Raw genomic sequence first — 19,938 nt, 5'->3', positions numbered from 1 at the left:
GGCTAAAACAAATGAAAGGTGAAAATCCTAAATTATTGAGGTGGTCCATATCCCTACAGGGAATGGACTATACAGTGAAACATAGACCTGGGAGTAGCCACTCCAATGCAGATGGACTCTCCAGATATTTCCACTTAGACAATGAAGACTCATAAGGTAATGGCTAGTCTTATTGTCCTTCGTTTGGGGGGGGTTGTGTAGGAAAGTACCATCTTGCCTGGCATGTTACCCCCATTTTTCACTGTATATATGTTGTTTTAGTTGTATGTGTGTGAGAAAGTAGCCTCTTTCTAGCCTTGTTACCCCCACTTTTGGCCTGTTTGTGAGTGTATGTCAGGGTGTTTTCACTGTCTCACTGGGATCCTGCTAGCCAGGGCCCAGTGCTCATAGTGAAAACCCTATGTTTTCAGTATGTTTGTTATGTGTCACTGGGACCCTGCTAGTCAGGACCCCAGTGCTCATAAGTTTGTGGCCTATATGTATGTGTTCCCTGTGTAGTGCCTAACTGTCTCACTGAGGCTCTGCTAATCAGAACCTCAGTGGGTATGCTCTCTCATTTCTTTCAAATTGTCACTGACAGGCTAGTGACCAATTTTACCAATTTACATTGGCTTACTGTGTAGGAGGCTGGACTGGCTTGTAGTGAGTACCAAGGGGTACTTGCACCTTGCACCAGGCCCAGTTATCCCTTATTAGTGTATAGGGTGTCTAGCAGCTTAGGCTGATAGATAATGGTAGCTTAGCAGAGCAGCTTAGGCTGAACTAGGAGACGTGTGAAGCTACTACAGTACCACTTAGTGTCATATGCACAATATCATAAGAAAACACAATACACAGTTATACTAAAAATAAAGGTACTTTATTTTTATGACAATATGCCAAAGTATCTCAGAGTGTACCCTCAGTGAGAGGATAGGAAATATACACAAGATATATATACACAATAGCAAAAATATGCAGTATAGTCTAGAAAACAGTGCAAACAATGTATAGTTACAATAGGATGCAATGGGGACACATAGGGATAGGGGCAACACAAACCATATACTCCAAAAGTGGAATGCGAACCACGAATGGACCCCAAACCTATGTGACCTTGTAGAGGGTCGCTGGGACTATTAGAAAATAGTGAGAGTTAGAAAAATAACCCTCCCCAAGACCCTGAAAAGTGAGTGCAAAGTGCACTAAAGTTCCCCTAAGGACAAAGTAGTCGTGTTAGAGGAATAATGCAGGAAAGACACAAACCAGCAATGCAACAACTGTGGATTTCCAATCTAGGGTACCTGTGGAACAAGGGGACCAAGTCCAAAAGTCACAAGCAAGTCGGAGATGGGCAGATGCCCAGGAAATACCAGCTGCGGGTGCAAAGAAGCTTCGACTGGACAGAAGAAGCTGAGTTTTCTGCAGGAACGAAAAGGGCTAGGGACTTCCCCTTTGGTGGACGGATACCTCTCGCCTTGGAGAGTCGTGCAGAAGTAATTTCCCGCCGAAAGGACGCCAACAAGCCTTTCTAGACGCAAATCGTGCGTTTGGCGTTTTTGGACGCTGCTGGGGCCCAGGAGGGACCAGGAGGTCGCAAATTGGACCTGAAGAGAGAGGGGACGTCGAGCAAGACAAAGAGCCTTCACTGAAGCAGGTAGCACCCGGAGAAGTGCCAGAAACAGGCATTACGAGGATGTGTGAAACGGTGCTCGCCGAAGTTGCACAAAGGAGTCCCACGTCGCCGGAGACCAACTTAGAAAGTCGTGCAATGCAGGTTAGAGTGCCGTGGACCCAGGCTTGGCTGTGCACGAAGGATTTCCGCGGGAAGTGCACAGGGGCCGGAGTAGCTGCAAAGTCGCGGTTCCCAGCAATGCAGCCCAGCGAGGTGAGGCAAGGACTTACCTCCACCAAACTTGGGCTGAAGAGTCACTGGACTGTGGGGGTCACTTGGACAGAGTAGCTTGATTCGAGGGACCTCGCTCGTTGTGCTGAGAGGAGACCCAAGGGACCGGTAATGCAGCTTTTTGGTGCCTGCGGTTGCAGGGGGAAGATTCCGTCGACCCACGGGAGATTTCTTCGGAGCTTCTGGTGTAGAGAGGAGGCAGGCTACCCTTACAGCATGCACAAGCAGGAAAACAGTCGAGAAGGCGGCAGGATCAGCGTTACAGAGTTGCAGTAGTCGTCTTTGCTACTATGTTGCAGGTTTGCAGGCTTCCAGCGCGGTCAGCGGTCGATTCCTTATCAGAAGGTGAAGAGAGAGATGCAGAGGAACTCGGCTGAGCTCATGCATTCGTTATCTAAAGTTTCCCCAGAGACAGAGACCCTAAATAGCCAGAAAAGAGGGTTTGGCTACCTAGGAGAGAGGATAGGCTACTAACACCTGAAGGAGCCTATCAGCAGGAGTCTCTGATGTCACCTGGTGGCACTGGCCACTCAGAGCAGTCCAGTGTGCCAGCAGCACCTCTGTTTCCAAGATGGCAGAGGTCTGGAGCACACTGGAGGAGCTCTGGACACCTCCCAGGGGAGGTGCAGGTCAGGGGAGTGGTCACTCCCCTTTCCTTTGTCCAGTTACGCGCCAGAGCAGGGGCTAAGGGGTCCCTGAACCGGTGTAGACTGGCTTATGCAGAATTGGGCACATCTGTGCCCAAGAAAGCATTTCCAGAGGCTACTCCTCCCCTGCCTTCACACCATTTTCCAAAGGGAGAGGGTGTCACACCCTCTCTCAGAGGAAGTTCTTTGTTCTGCCATCCTGGGCCAGGCCTGGCTGGACCCCAGGAGGGCAGCTGCCTGTCTGAGGGGTTGGCAGCAGCAGCAGCTGCAGTGAAACCCCAGGAAGGGCAGTTTGGCAGTACCAGGGTCTGTGCTACAGACCACTGGGAACATGGGATTGTGCCAACTATGCCTGGATGGCATAGAGGGGGCAATTCCATGATCATAGACATGTTACATGGCCATATTCGGAGTTACCATGGTGAAGCTACATATAGGTAGTGACCTATATGTAGTGCACGCGTGTAATGGTGTCCCCGCACTCACAAAGTTCAGGGAATTGGCTCTGAACAATGTGGGGGCACCTTGGCTAGTGCCAGGGTGCCCTCACACTAAGTAACTTTGCACCTAACCTTTACCAGGTAAAGGTTAGACATATAGGTGACTTATAAGTTACTTACGTGCAGTGTAAAATGGCTGTGAAATAACGTGGACGTTATTTCACTCAGGCTGCAGTGGCAGGCCTGTGTAAGAATTGTCAGAGCTCCCTATGGGTGGCAAAAGAAATGCTGCAGCCCATAGGGATCTCCTGGAACCCCAATACCCTGGGTACCGCAGTACCATATACTAGGGAATTATAAGGGTGTTCCAGTAAGCCAATGTAAATTGGTAAAAATGGTCACTAGCCTGTTAGTGACAATTTGGAAAGAAATGAGAGAGCATAACCACTGAGGTTCTGATTAGCAGAGCCTCAGTGAGACAGTTAGTCACTACACAGGTAACACATTCAGGCACACTTATGAGCACTGGGGCCCTGGGTTACCAGGGTCCCAGTGACACATACAACTAAAACAACATATATACAGTGAAAAATGGGGGTAACATGCCAGGCAAGATGGTACTTTCCTACACAACCCCCCCCCCAAACGAAGGACAATAAGACTAGCCATGACCTGATGAGTCTTCATTGTCTAAGTGGAAATATCTGGAGAGTCCATCTGCATTGGAGTGGCTACTCCCAGGTCTATGTTCCACTGTATAGTCCATTCCCTGTAGGGAAATGGACCACCTCAACAATTTAGGATTTTCACCTTTCATTTGTTTTAGCCAAAGTAGAGGTTTGTGGTCTGTCTGAACAATGAAGTGAGTGCCAAACAGGTATGGCCTCAACTTCTTCAGAGCCCAGACCACAGCAAAGGCCTCCCTCTCAATGGCAGACCAACACTTTTCTCTAGGGGTCAACCTCCTACTAATAAAAGCAAGAGGTTGATCCTGGCCCTCAGAATTAAGTTGTGATAGGACTGCCCCTACTCCTAATTCAGATGCATCAGTTTGGACATAGAATTTTTTAGAGTAACAAGGGCTTTTCAGGACAGGTGCAGAGCACATGGCCTGCTTCAGCTCCTCAAAAGCTTTCTGACAGTTTGCTGTCCATAATACCTTTTTAGGCATTTTCTTGGATGTGAGGTCATTAAGAGGGGCTGCAATGGAGCCATAGTTCTTAATGAACCTCCTGTAGTACCCAGTGAGGCCTAGGAAGGCTCTCACCTGAGTCTGAGTGGTAGGCGGAACCCAATCAATAATTGTTTGGATTTTCCCCTGAAGTGGTGCAATCTGTTCCCCACCAACAAGGTGTCCCAGATAAACCACCTTACCCTGCCCTATCTGGCACTTTGAAGCCTTGATAGTGAGGCCTGCCTTTTGCAGAGCCTCCAAAACTTTCCATAGGTGGACCAGGTGATCATCCCAGTTGGAGCTAAAGACAGCTATATCGTCCAAATATGCTGCACTGAAAGCTTCCAGCCCTTGCAGGACTGTGTTCACCAACCTCTGAAAAGTGGCAGGTGCATTTTTCAAACCAAAAGGCATTACAGTAAACTGGTAATGTCCTCCAATGGTCGAAAATGCAGTCTTAGGTTTAGCATCTTCTGACAATTTGATCTGCCAATACCCTGCAGTCAAATCAAAAGTGCTTAGATACTTGGCAGATGCCAGTGTATCTATGAGCTCATCTGCCCTGGGTATAGGGTGAGCATCAGTTTTGGTTACCAAGTTGAGACCTCTATAGTCTACACAAAACCTCATTTCTTTCTTTCCATCTTTAGAATTGGGTTTTGGTACCAGTACCACAGGAGAAGCCCATGGACTGTCAGAGTGCTCAACTACTCCTAGTTCCAACATTTTCTGAACTTCTTGCTTTATGCAGTCCCTGACATGGTCAGGCTGCCTATAGATCTTACTTTTGACAGGTAAACTGTCTCCAGTATCTATAGTGTGCTCACACCAAGAAGTGGTGCCTGGCACAGTAGAGAAGAGTTCTGAAAATTGTCCTAGGAGATTTATGCAATTATCTTTCTGCTCAGCAGTAAGACAATCAGCCAAAACTACACCTTCCACAAGAGCATCTTGTTCTGTGGAAGAGAAGAGATCAGGTAGAGGATCACTGTCTTCTTCCTGTCCCTCATCAGTTGCCATGAGCAGGGTGAGATCAGCCCTGTCATAGTAGGGTTTCAGGCGGTTGACATGGAGCACCCTAAGGGGACTCCTGGCAGTGCCTAAGTCAACCAAGTAGGTGACTTCACCCTTCTTTTCAACAATTGTGTGGGGTCCACTCCATTTATCTTGGAGTGCTCTTGGGGCCACAGGCTCCAAGACCCACACTTTCTGCCCTGGTTGGTACTGAACCAAAACAGCCTTCTGATCATGCCATTGCTTCTGGAGCTCTTGGCTGGCCTGAAGGTTTTTACTGGCCTTTTTCATGTACTCAGCCATCCTTGATCTGAGGCCAAGTACATAATCCACAATATCCTGCTTAGGAGCTTTTAAAGGTTGTTCCCAACCCTCCTTTACAAGTGTGAGTGGACCCTAACAGGGTGTCCAAAAAGAAGTTCAAAGGGGCTGAAGCCCACTCCTTTCTGGGGTACCTCCCTGTAGGCAAAAAGGAGGCATGGTAGAAGGATATCCCATCTCCTGCGGAGTTTTTCAGGGAGACCCATAATCATGCCTTTGAGAGTTTTATTAAATCTCTCCACCAGTCCATTTGTTTGTTGATGATAGGGTGTTGTGAACTTGTAAGTTACACCACACTCCTTCCACATGGCCTTTAAGTATGCAGACATGAAATTGCTTCCCCTGTCTGATACTACTTCCTTTGGGAAGCCCACCCTGGAAAATATTCCCAGGAGGGCCTTTGCCACTGCAGGTGCTGTAGTGGTCCTTAAAGGAATAGCTTCAGGATATCTTGTGGCATGGTCCACTACCACTAAGATAAACCTATTGCCTGAAGCAGTAGGAGGGTCAAGGGGGCCAACTATGTCAACCCCTACCCTTTCAAAGGGAACCCCAACCACAGGCAGTGGGATAAGGGGTGCCTTTGGAGTGCCACCTGTCTTGCCACTGGCTTGACAGGTTTCACAGGACTTACAAAATTCCTTTGTGTCCTCAGACATCCTAGGCCAATGAAACAATGGAACCAATCTGTCCCAAGTTTTCATTTGACCCAGGTGCCCAGCTAGGGGAATGTCATGTGCCAGTGTTAGGAGGAACTTTCTGTACTCCTGAGGAATCACTAATCTCCTGGCAGCTCCAGGTTTAGGATCCCTATGCTCAGTGTACAAGAGGTTGTCCTCCCAGTAAACTCTGTGAGAGTCACTGACATCCCCATTAGCCTGTTTGACAGCTTGCTGTCTGAGACCCTCTAATGTGGGACAGGTTTGCTGTGCCACACTCAGCTCCTCTCTGGCAGGCCCCCCTTCACCCAAAAGCTCAGCAGTGTCTGCTTCCAGCTCCTCTGGTGTAGGTTCTGCACAGGGAGGGAATTCTTCTTCCTCAGAAGTAGAATCCACTGTAGAGGGAGGGATAGTAGGAAGTGGTTTGCTTCTACTAGCCCTAGCTTTAGGGAGCACTTGGTCCATTGTTCCAGGATCCAAGCTTCCCTGTCCTTTTTGCTTTTTGGCCTGAGCCCTTGTCAAAGCAAAAATATGCCCTGGAATGCCCAGCATTGCTGCATGGGCCTCCAACTCCACATCTGACCAAGCTGATGTCTCCAAATCATTCCCTAATAGACAGTCTACAGGTAAATCTGAAGCTACCACAACTTTCTTTGGACCAGTTACCCCCCCCCCACAGTTGAGATTTACAACAGCCATGGGGTGGCTTTGTGTTATGTTGTGAGCATCGGTTACTTGGTACTGGTGTCCAAGTATGTGTTGTTCAGGGTGCACCAGTTTCTCAATCACCATTGTGACACTGGCACCTGTGTCCCTGTAGGCCTGTACCTCAACACCATTTATTAGGGTTAGTTGCTTGTACTTCTCCAAGTTATGGGGGCAAGCAACCAAAGTGGCTAAATCAATAGCCCCTTCAGAAACTAAAGTAGCCTCTGTGGTCTCCCTAATCAGACCAACCCCAACTAAATTACCAAAAGTGAGCCCAGCTACTCCCTTGGATTGGCTATTAGTAGGTTTGCTCCCACCACCACTGCTATTAGTAGGGACACTAGGTGTAGCAGTAGGGGTTGTAGTGGTAGGAGCTGTGGTGCCTTTCTTTGGACAACTGGGATCTGTTGTCCAATGGCCTTTTATTTTACATAAATAGCACCATGGTTTCTTTTCCTTGTTCTGATTAAAGGAGGATTAGGACCCACCACCCCCACCAGAGTGTTTTTGTGGGCCTGATGAAGACTCATTTTTAGATTTGTCCCCACCCTTGTCAGAAGACTTACCATCCTTCTTTTTGTTGCCATCTTTGTCACCCCCTGTATGAACTTTTCTGTTCACTCTTGTTCTGACCCATTTGTCTGCCTTCTTTCCCAATTCTTGGGGAGAGGTCAGATCAGAGTCCACCAAGTACTGGTGCAACAAATCAGACACACAATTATTAAGAATATGCTCTCTCAGGATTAAGTTATACAGGCTGTCATAATCAGTAACTTTACTGCCATGTAACCACCCCTCCAAGGCCTTCACTGAATGGTCAATAAAATCATCCCAGTCTTGTGAAGACTCCTTTTTGGTCTCTCTGAACTTTATCCTGTAATGTTCAGTGGTTAAGCCATAACCATCCAGGAGTGCATTCTTAAGAACTTGGAAATTATTAGCATCATTTTCTTTCACAGTAAGGAGCCTATCCCTACCTTTTCCACTAAATGATAGCCATAGGATAGCAGCCCACTGCCTTTGAGGGACATCCTGTACAACACAGGCCCTCTCAAGTGCAGCAAACCACTTGTTAATGTCATCCCCCTCCTTATAAGGGGGAACTATCTTGTGCAGATTCCTGGAATCATGCTCTTTTGCAGGATGACTATGGGGAATACTGCTGCTGCCACCATGGGTTTCTAAACCCAACTTCTGTCTTTCCTTCTCTAATTCAAAAGACTGTCTATCCAAATCCAGCTGTTGCTTTTTAAGCTTCAATCTGGTTTGTTCCACCCTCAACTTATTGAGTTCCCTCTCTAACATTCTGTCATCAGGGTTGGTGGGAGGGACATTTCTAGAAACAGAGCTATGATGGGAATGAACAGAAGGAGACCTGTCCCTTACAGGAGCCACCCTAACAGCTTGGTTTACAGAAACATTACTACCAGTATGGTGAGAATATATGCTTTTGCTATGATGTGAGACAACACTATGTCTATGGTGTGGCTCATCATCATTACCATCTATGCTAGACTGTCTAGTAATGGGCAGGCTAGGAAGTCTCTTTCCTAAATCTTTTCCTGGGGGAGTCCCTGAATCAGATTGGGAACTATTAGGTACTTTTTCAACATATGGGGCACCTATGGCCTTATCCTGTTCTCTAAGCATGTTAAGTAACAGTTCCAAGGAAGGATTCTTCCCTACACTCAAACCTCTCTATACAGAGACTCCTTGCTCTTTTCCAGCTAAGGTTGTCATATGCAAGTTTGGACAGATCAACACTTTGGCCTGTGCCAGACATTTTTAGAGAGAGTTAAAGTGATAGAAAAAGAGAAAAAAGTTTTCAGAACTTTTTGGAAAGACAGAAAAAACTTTTTAAACTTTTAAGAACTTTTTGAAAGTTTAGAAGTACTTTTCAGCACTTAGAAAAGAGTGAAAAGAGGAAATGCAAAACTTTTTGGCTATGTGTATATACACTGACCTTGTTTTGTATATTTTTCTCTTATGAAAAGTACAATGACAAGAGTGGTAAGTAGTCTCAAGCACTTATTCCACCACTGCACAACCAATGTAGGAGGCTGGACTGGCTTGTAGTGAGTACCAAGGGGTACTTGCACCTTGCACCAGGCCCAGTTATCCCTTATTAGTGTATAGGGTGTCTAGCAGCTTAGGCTGATAGATAATGGTAGCTTAGCAGAGCAGCTTAGGCTGAACTAGGAGACGTGTGAAGCTACTACAGTACCACTTAGTGTCATATGCACAATATCATAAGAAAACACAATACACAGTTATACTAAAAATAAAGGTACTTTATTTTTATGACAATATGCCAAAGTATCTTAGAGTGTACCCTCAGTGAGAGGATAGGAAATATCCACAAGATATATATACACAATAGCAAAAATATGCAGTATAGTCTTAGAAAACAGTGCAACCAATGTATAGTTACAATAGGATGCAATGGGGAAACATAGGGATAGGGGCAACACAAACCATATACTCCAAAAGTGGAATGCGAACCACGAATGGACCCCAAACCTATGTGACCTTGTAGAGGGTCGCTGGGACTATTAGAAAATAGTGAGAGTTAGAAAAATAACCCTCCCCAAGACCCTGAAAAGTGAGTGCAAAGTGCACTAAAGTTCCCCTAAGGACAAAGTAGTTGTGTTAGAGGAATAATGCAGGAAAGACACAAACCAGCAATGCAACAACTGTGGATTTCCAATCTAGGGTACCTGTGGAACAAGGGGACCAAGTCCAAAAGTCACAAGCAAGTCGGAGATGGGCAGATGCCCAGGAAATACCAGCTGCGGGTGCAAAGAAGCTTCGACAGGACAGAAGAAGCTGAGGTTTCTGCAGGAACGAAAAGGGCTAGAGACTTCCCCTTTGGTGGACAAATCCATCTTGCCTTGGAGAGTCGTGCAGAAGTGTTTTCCCGCCGAAAGGACGTCAACAAGCCTTTCTAGACGCAAATTGTGCGTTTAGCGTTTTTGGACACTGCTGGGGCCCAGGAGGGACCCGGAGGTCGCAAATTGGACCTGAAGAGAGAGGGGACATCGAGCAAGACAAAGAGCCCTCACTGAAGCAGGTAGCACCCGGAGAAGTGCCAGAAACTGGCACTACGAGGATGCGTGAAACGGTGCTCGCCGAAGTTGCACAAAGGAGTCCCACGTCGCCGGAGACCAACTTAGAAAGTCGTGCAATGCAGGTTAGAGTGCCGTGGACCCAGGCTTGGCTGTGCACGAAGGATTTCCGCCGGAAGTGCACAGGGGCCGGAGTAACTGCAAAGTCGCGGTTCCCAGCAATGCAGCCCAGCGAGGTGAGGCAAGGACTTACCTCCACCAAACTTGGGCTGAAGAGTCACTGGACTGTGGGGGTCACTTGGACAGAGTAGCTTGATTTGAGGGACCTCGCTCGTTGTGCTGAGAGGAGACCCAAGGGACCGGTAATGCAGCTTTTTGGTGCCTGCGGTTGCAGGGGGAAGATTCCGTCGACCCACGGGAGATTTCTTCGGAGCTTCTGGTGTAGAGAGGAGGCAGGCTACCCCCACAGCATGCACAAGCAGGAAAACAGTTGAGAAGGCGGCAGGATCAGCGTTACAGAGTTGCAGTAGTCGTCTTTGCTACTATGTTGCAGGTTTGCAGGCTTCCAGCGCGGTCAGCGGTCGATTCCTTATCAGAAGGTGAAGAGAGAGATGCAGAGGAACTCGGCTGAGCTCATGCATTCGTTATCTAAAGTTTCCCCAGAGACAGAGACCCTAAATAGCCAGAAAAGAGGGTTTGGCTACCTAGGAGAGAGGATAGGCTACTAACACCTGAAGGAGCCTATCAGCAGGAGTCTCTGATGTCACCTGGTGGCACTGGCCACTCAGAGCAGTCCAGTGTGCCAGCAGCACCTCTGTTTCCAAGATGGCAGAGGTCTGGAGCACACTGGAGGAGCTCTGGACACCTCCCAGCGGAGGTGCAGGTCAGGGGAGTGGTCACTCCCCTTTCCTTTGTCCAGTTACGCGCCAGAGCAGGGGCTAAGGGGTCCCTGAACCGGTGTAGACTGGCTTATGCAGAATTGGGCACATCTGTGCCCAAGAAAGCATTTCCAGAGGCTGGGGGAGGCTACTCCTCCCCTGCCTTCACACCATTTTCCAAAGGGAGAGGGTGTCACACCCTCTCTCAGAGGAAGTTCTTTGTTCTGCCATCCTGGGCCAGGCCTGGCTGGACCCCAGGAGGGCAGCTGCCTGTCTGAGGGGTTGGCAGCAGCAGCAGCTGCAGTGAAACCCCAGGAAGGGCAGTTTGGCAGTACGAGGGTCTGTGCTACAGACCACTGGGATCATGGGATTGTGCCAACTATGCCTGGATGGCATAGAGGGGGCAATTCCATGATCATAGACATGTTACATGGCCATATTCGGAGTTACCATGGTGAAGCTACATATAGGTAGTGACCTATATGTAGTGCACGCGTGTAATGGTGTCCCCGCACTCACAAAGTTCAGGGAATTGGCTCTGAACAATGTGGGGGCACCTTGGCTAGTGCCAGGGTGCCCTCACACTAAGTAACTTTGCACCTAACCTTTACCAGGTAAAGGTTAGACATATAGGTGACTTATAAGTTACTTACGTTCAGTGTAAAATGGCTGTGAAATAACGTGGACGTTATTTCACTCAGGCTGCAGTGGCAGGCCTGTGTAAGAATTGTCAGAGCTCCCTATGGGTGGCAAAAGAAATGCTGCAGCCCATAGGGATCTCCTGGAACCCCAATACCCTGGGTACCTCAGTACAATATACTAGGGAATTATAAGGGTGTTCCAGTAAGCCAATGTAAATTGGTAAAAATGGTCACTAGCCTGTTAGTGACAATTTGGAAAGAAATGAGAGAGCATAACCACTGAGGTTCTGATTAGCAGAGCCTCAGTGAGACAGTTAGTCACTACACAGGTAACACATTCAGGCACACTTATGAGCACTGGGGCCCTGGGTTACCAGGGTCCCAGTGACACATACAACTAAAACAACATATATACAGTGAAAAATGGGGGTAACATGCCAGGCAAGATGGTACTTTCCTACATACTGGAACACCCTTATAATTCCCTAGTATATGGTACTGAGGTACCCAGGGTATTGGGGTTCCAGGAGATCCCTATGGGCTGCAGCATTTCTTTTGCCACCCATAGGTTGCTCTGACAATTCTTACACAGGCCTGCCACTGCAGCCTGAGTGAAATAACGCACACGTTATTTCACAGCCATTTTACACTGCACTTAAGTAACTTATAAGTCACCTATATGTCTAACCTTTACCTGGTAAAGGTTGGGTGCTAAGTTACTCAGTGTGAGGGCACCCTGGCACTAGCCAAGGTGCCCCCACATTGTTCAGGGCCAATTCCCGGACTTTGTGAGTGCGGGGACACCATTACACGCGTGCACTACATATAGGTCACTACCTATATGTAGCTTCACAATGGTAACTCCGAATATGGCCAAGTAATATGTCTATGATCATGGAATTGCCCCCTCTATACCATCCTGGCATAGTTGGCACAATCCCATGATCCCAGTGGTCTGTAGCACAGACCCTGGTACTGCCAAACTGCTTTTCCCGGGGTTTCACTGCAGCCGCTGCTGCTGCCAACCCCTCAGACAGGCAGCTGCCCTCCTGGGGTCCAGCCAGGCCTGGCCCAGGATGGCAGAACAAAGGACTTCCTCTGAGAGAGGGTGTTACACCCTCTCCCTTCGGAAAATGGCGTGAAGGCAGGGGAGGAGTAGCCTCCCCCAGCCTCGGGAAATGCTTTCTTGGGCACAGATGTGCCCAATTCTGCATAAGCCAGTCTACACCGGTTCAGGGGACCCCTTATCCTTGCTCTGGCGCGAAACTGGAGAAAGGAAAGGGGAGTGACCACTCCCCTGACCTGCACCTCCCCTGGGAGGTGTCCAGAGCTCCTCCAGTGTGCTCCAGACCTCTGCCATCTTGGAAACAGAGGTGCTGCTGGCACACTGGACTGCTCTGAGTGGCCAGTGCCACCAGGTGACGTCAGAGACTCCTTGTGATAGGCTCCTTCAGGTGTTAGTAGCCTATCCTCTCTCCTAGGTAGCCAAACCCTCTTTTCTGGCTATTTAGGGTTCTGTCTCTTGGGATTCCTTAGATAACGAATGCAAGAGCTCATCCGAGTTCCTCTGCATCTCTCTCTTCACCTTCTGCCAAGGAATCGACTGCTGACCGCGCTGGAAGCCTGCAAAACTGCAACATAGTAGCTAAGACGACTACTGCAACTCTGTAACACTGATCCTGCCGCCTTCTCGACTGTTTTCCTGGTGGTGCATGCTGTGGGGGTAGTCTGCCTCCTCTCTGCACTAGAAGCTCCGAAGAAATCTCCCGTGGGACGACGGAATCGTCCCCCTGCAACCGCAGGCACCAAAAAGCTGCATTACTGGTCCCTTGGTTCTCCTCTCAGCACGACGAGCGAGGTCCCTCGAATCTAGCAACTCTGTCCAAGTGACCCCCACAGTCCAGTGACTCTTCAGTCCAAGTTTGGTGGAGGTAAGTCCTTGCCTCACCTCGCTAGACTGCATTGCTGGGAACTGCGACTTTTGCAGCTACTCCGGCCCCTGTGCACTTGCGGCAGAAATGCTTCGTGCACAGCCAAGCCTGGGTCCACGGCACTCTAACCTGCATTGCACGACTTTCTAAGTTGGTCTCCGGCGACGTGGGACTCCTTTGTGTAACTTCGGGTGAGCACCGTTTCACGCATCTTCGTAGTGCCTGTTTCTGGCACTTTTCTGGGTGCTACCTGCTGCTAAGAGGGCTCCTTGTCTTGCTCGACGTTCCCTCTACCTCCTGGTCCAATTTGCGACCTCCTGGTCCCTCCTGGGCCGCAGCAGCGTCCAAAAACGCTAACCACAAGGCTTGTTGGCGTTCTTTTGGCGGGAAAACACTTCTGCACGACTCTACAAGTCTCTAGCCCTTTGCATTCCTGCAGAAACCGCAGCTTCTTCTGTCCAGTAGAAGCTTCTTTGCACCCGCAGCTGGCATTTCCTGGGCATCTGCCCATGTCCGACTTGCTTGTGACTTTTGGACTTGGTCCCCTTGTTCCACAGGTACCCCAGATTGGAAATCCAGCGTTGTTGCATTGTTGGTTTGTGTCTTTCCTGCCTTATTCCCCTATCACGACTTCTTTGTCCTTGGGGGAACTTTAGTGCACTTTGCACTCACTTTTCAGGGTCTTGGGGTGGGCTATTTTTCTAACCCTCACTATTTTCTAATAGTCCCAGCGACCCTCTACAAGGTCACATAGGTTTGGGGTCCATTCGTGGTTCACATTCCACTTTTGGAGTATATGGTTTGTGTTGCCCCTATCCCTATGTGTCCCCATTGAATCCTATTGTAACTATACATTGTTTGCACTGTTTTCTAAGACTATACTGCATATTTCTGGTATTGTGTATATATATCTTGTGTATATTTCCTATCCTCTCACTGAGGGTACACTCTGAGATACTTTGGCATATTGTCATAAAAATAAAGTACCTTTATTTTTAGTATAACTGTGTATTGTGTTTTCTTATGATATTGTGCATATGACACTAAGTGGTACTGTAGTAGCTTCACATGTCTCCTAGTTCAGCCTAAGCTGCTCTGCTAAGCTACCAATATCTATCAGCCTAAGCTGCTAGACACCCTATACACTAATAAGGGATAACTGGGCCTGGTGCAAGGTGCAAGTACCCCTAGGTACCCACTACAAGCCAGTCCAGCCTCCTACATTGGTTGTGCAGCGGTGGGATAAGTGCTTTGAGACTACTTACCACTCTTGTCATTGTACTTTTCATATGAGAAAAATATACAAAACAAGTTCAGTTTATATACACATTGCTAAAAAGTTTTGCATTTCCTCTTTTCACTCTTTTCTAAGTGCTGAAAAGTACTTCTAACTTTCTAAAAAGTTCTAAAAAGTTTTAAAAGTTTATTTTCTCTGGCTTTCTAAAAGCTCTGACAAACTTTTTTCTCTTTTTCTATCACTTTAACTCTCTCTAAAAATGTCTGGCACAGGCCAAAATGTTGATCTGTCCAAACTTGCATATGATCACCTTAGCTGGAAAGGAGCAAGGAGTCTCTGCATAGAGAGAGGTTTGAGTGCAGGGAAGAATCCTTCCTTGGAATTGTTACTTAACATGCTTAGAGAACAAGATAACGCAAGAAGTGCCCCATCTGTTGAAAAAGTAGCTAATGGTTCCCAATCTGATCCAGGGACTCCCCCAGGAAAAGATTCAGGAAAGAAACTTCCTAGCCTGCCCATTACTAGACAGTCTAGCATAGTTGGTAATGATGAAGAGCCACACCATACAAATAGTGTTGTCTCACATCATAGCAAAAGCATTTATTCTCACCACAGTGGTACTGATGTTTCTGTTAGCCAAGCTGTTAGGGTGCCCTCTGTAAGGGACAGGTCTCCTTCTGTCCATTCTCACCATACTTCTGTTTCAAGGCATGTCCCTCCCACCCACCCTGATGACAGATTGTTAGAAAGGGAGCTCAATAGATTGAGAGTGGAACAAACCAGACTGAAGCTCAAGAAGCAACAGCTGGATTTGGATAGACAGACTTTAGAAGTAGAGAAGGAGAGACAGAAACTGGGTTTAGAAACCCATGGTGGCAGCAGCAGTATTCCCCATAGTCATCCTGCAAAAGAGCATGATTCCAGGAATCTGCATAAGATAGTTCCCCCTTATAAGGAGGGGGATGACATTAACAAGTGGTTTGCTGCACTTGAGAGGGCCTGTGTTGTACAGGATGACCCTCAAAGGTAGTGGGCTGCTATCCTATGGCTATCATTTAGTGGAAAAGGTAGGGATAGGCTCCTTACTGTAAAAGAAAATGAAGCTAATGATTACAAAGTTCTTAAGAATGCACTCCTGGATGGTTATGGCTTAACCACTGAACAATACAGGATAAAGTTCAGAGAGACCAAAAAGGAGTCTTCACAAGACTGGGTTGATTTCATTGACCATTCAGTGAAGGCCTTGGAGGGGTGGTTACATGGCAGTAAAGTTACTGATTATGACAGCCTGTATAACTTGATCCTGAGAGAGCATATTCTTAAAAATTGTGTGTCCTTCGCACTATTTATCTGGCTGTTGGCCAAACTGCACATTATCTAACTATTTAGCCAATGGCGAGCTAAATAGCAGAGATTATGTACTATTTTGCTGGTCACTTGAATAATAGTATAGATCATGTACTATTTAGCTAGCACCCTTGTAAATACCCACTTCTATTTTCAAACTATGGTAGTATTGTTAGATGGATAAATATTATTTGGAGAAACATTCTTGTAGAAGAACACACTAAATATAACACACTGCAATTGGCCTTTCATTGAGAAATGGGAGAAAGGAAGTCACACAGTCATATAAATTGCTGCCAATGGATTTAAACTACTATTAAACCAACCAGAAAGAGAAATCTAAGGAACAAAAACAGCAATTTAAGGATATGCTCCAGAAATGTCAAGGAATCAGCCTACACAAGGGATATCAGAGTCTATCTAACATCCAGAAAGTTAGTCAAGCCAGTGTTAGCCAAAACTGTGGCTCCAAAAATCTGGATTAACACAGTGCCTGCTAGCTCTAATTGCAAGAGACACAATATGGAGAATGAGGGATTCCATCACATGACACTGAGTGACCCTTTTATAATGGGCTACAAAGCGAATGTAGTGGCAATGTTAGTACAGGCAACATTGCAAACATAATCTAGAACCAAAAAGAATTATGGAACCTAAAAAGTAGCCTGCTGAAGCAATTTCCAAAACAAAAGAAAAAGAAAAAAAAAAGGGAGGAACAGATTCCTAGACCTGAGCCTATTATTAACAAAAAGATGTGTAGCATGAAAATGAAGGTTGATGATTTGGCAGAGCAAAATGCAAAGGAATAAAATGGTTTATACAAAGAAAAAAACGGAAAGTGAGGTGCTCCGATTTTAAAATTTCAAGGGCAGAGGCAAAGGGAATTTACATAGGGATTCGAGGAGGTGTCCTTTACCCTCTTGGTGCTCAGTACTTTTATGGATGTTTGGGGTAGGTTTGCCTGGTCACCCTCAAACTTTCTGGACAGATACTGGTGGGTACTGACTCTTGGCTGTGCCCTGGGTTCTGCTAACTAGTCCCAGGGTTAGTTATTTCTGTAAAGTGGAAATGCAAATTAGGTTAGTTATAATTAGCTATGCCACCCTGCCATTAAGTCACTAGTATATGGTAGGGAATGTAGCTTTAGGGACCCCAGCATAGAGTATCCCATAGGTGTACTGCTGGAGAACCCAGTGTCATTTTAAAATCAGACCTGCCTTTCTGGCTTTCTCAGCCTCAAATTTGACTTTGGAATTCAAAGTACTTCCAAAGTCTTAAACTAACTTATTTTTACATATAAGTCAACCCTAAGGTGTGCCCTCAGTGCCTTTAGGGCTGGTTGCTATGCAACTATAAGTAGGGACTTTATAAAATAATGGTTTATAAGCCCTGGTGATGGAAAAATAGACACATTTGTTTTCCCTCTCTCTTGTGAATGGGCTCCATAGGCTCACATGGGAAGTCTTTGGGCCAGATGTATCAATATTAAAATAGTGATTACCTAACTGAGATGTTTTGCAAATTGCAATTAAGTAATCACTATTGGAATGTAGAAAACTCCAGGAGATTCATACTGTGATACGCTAGGGCTCGCAAATGGACCTACCTCATTAATATTCATGAAGTAGGTCGCAATTTGCGAGCCATTGTGAATGGCTACAATCACAGGGATGGTGGCCTGCTGGGCTCAGCAGACCACCATGTCTGTGCTTGCTGTTCAATAAAGCAATCTTTTTTTTTTTTAAATACAGCCTGTTTTCCTTAAAGGAAAATGGGATGCGTTTAAAAATGTAAAATGAAAAGTTTTCTTTTAATTTTTTAAGAGTCTGCCTGCCTGCCTGCCTGCCTGCCTGCTGTTAAAAAACGTTTTCGGATGCATTCACAAATGGGAAGGGATCCCCTGGGGACCCCTTCCCCTTTGCGAATGGGTTACCTCCAATTTGAAATTGGTGGTAACTGCAATTGTTTCGCGACCACATTCACGGTCACAAAACAATCATACATACCTCTGCAATTCGATATTAGGAAGGAACGCTCTTGACACAACCTTCCTAATACCGAATCGGTATGTAGTTGCAAATCCAATTTGCGATTCGGTTACAAGTTACCAAATCACAAAGTGGACTTGTTACATACCAAAATACGTTTTTCCAATGAGTCGTTTGCGATCGCAAAAATGTTTGATACGTCTGGCCCTTTATTTTTAATTAATAAAGTCTCAGATGCAGCTAGTTATTTAAAGTTTGGAATACAAATTATTGGTATAATAAATCCAACAACTTGCCATTGTTGACTTTAATATTACTAGTTTTAGAACTGTGCCTGAATGTTGCCAGTTTCAGCTCTGTAGTGCCCTTCTCTGATTGACCAGCCTCTGGCAGTCTGGCCAGGCTGACTTGATGAGGTGTGAAGTAGCCTGAGCTGAACACAAAGGAAGTGGCTGGGGGACAAGAACTGCAGATGGTGAAACAGGATGGGAGAACAGCCAAATTGGACTTCAAAAGAGGGAAGGACATTTGGTCCTGCAATTGGACCTACCACATTTCCTGAAAATCCAGACAGCCAGGTGGCCCACTGATTAGAAAGGGGTATGTTAAGAGAACTTAGCCACACCTCTGGGCTCAGCCATAGCTAACCTCCATGAATGAATTTCTGCAATTTTGGATTTTTGAGAAATGTTGCTCTCTGGGATTGATTTCTGCCACACTTCCCACGAATCGGTCATCCAAGAGGGTGGTGGCCTGCCCGTGATTGGACAATTTCCCCCCGCTTTCCACCCCAGGAGCAAGGATAAATATGGCAGAGCTGCACCTACCACTCAGATCCCTATGAGGATCAAAAGAAGAAGAGGAATTAATGCCCTGCTGGACCCTTGACCTGCACCTTGACACTGCACTAAAAGGACTTTGCCTGTCTTCCACTGCTTCAAGAAGGGGCTCCCTGTTTGCTACAGGTAGAAAATAGCTGACAAGAATCTCCAACATCAAGCCCTGAAGAACTGACAAGATGACCAGTGGCTAGTGTTCATTTTTAGATTCAAACCAGATGCATTCTGGGAGTTAGAGCCCTTACCCTCAAGAAGCAACTCAGAGCTCAGCATTTCATGAACCTTGGGGTGAGTTGTAGACTCCTAAATAACCTTCAGCGACCTTCTGGAAGAAGATCTAGATGTTTGGAGAAGATTGGAGAACTTTTAGAAAAGAGTTCCAGAAGTGGACCGACCCTGCCTGACTTGCAGGTTTGTCCTGCTGAAAAGCTCTAGAGCCACAGACGTCCAGGAATCCACTGGGGGCTCATGGAAAGGCAATATGATGATGTGACTTGTAAATTAGCTTGCTTTCGAGGATAGTCTGACGTCGGAGGGAAAAAGCTCCAAAAAAGTGACAAAATCCCAACATAAAAAGTTGATTGAGGCTTCCCGTGCAGTGTACCCAACAAGGGCTCCAGGGAGGTGGGATCCAATTTCAAGGTTACTAAAATTCATCTAAGTCTGAAGGTGGATTTCTTCACTGAAGTCTCCACCGAAGTGTATCTAAAGAGGGCTCCAGGGAGGTCAGCTCCAACTTGCGACATCACCCCGGTGAAGAAGTTCATCCTGAAAAAAAAGACTAAGTCAGAAGGTAAAACTTTGACTAAGGCATCCCTCTCACTGTAGCCGAGCAGTCAGCCTTAACCGATTCCAAAATATTTAGGCCCTCATTATTACCCTGGCTATCGTCAGACTGCCAGAGTTAACAGGCTGGAGGTATATATCGCCACATTATGAGTTTGGTGGGTTGGCTGCAGTCAACCCGCCACTTCTCCACTCATACTGCCATGGTGGTATGAGCCACCGGGCCAAAGATGTCTATCTCCAGCCTGGCGGCAGACATAGTACTGCCCATGGCATTATGAGCCTGCCTACCAACATGGTTTTCGTGGCGTTAGCAACACCAAGAAAAAACATGGCGGTAGGCCCTACCGGTGCAAAGCAAAACGCAAACGCTGTGGG

This window comes from Pleurodeles waltl, chromosome 5, assembly GCF_031143425.1.
Source record: "Pleurodeles waltl isolate 20211129_DDA chromosome 5, aPleWal1.hap1.20221129, whole genome shotgun sequence".
Lineage (NCBI taxonomy): Eukaryota > Metazoa > Chordata > Amphibia > Caudata > Salamandridae > Pleurodeles > Pleurodeles waltl.
The sequence above is the reverse complement of the archived record's forward strand: the minus strand, read 5'-3'. Positions refer to the sequence as shown.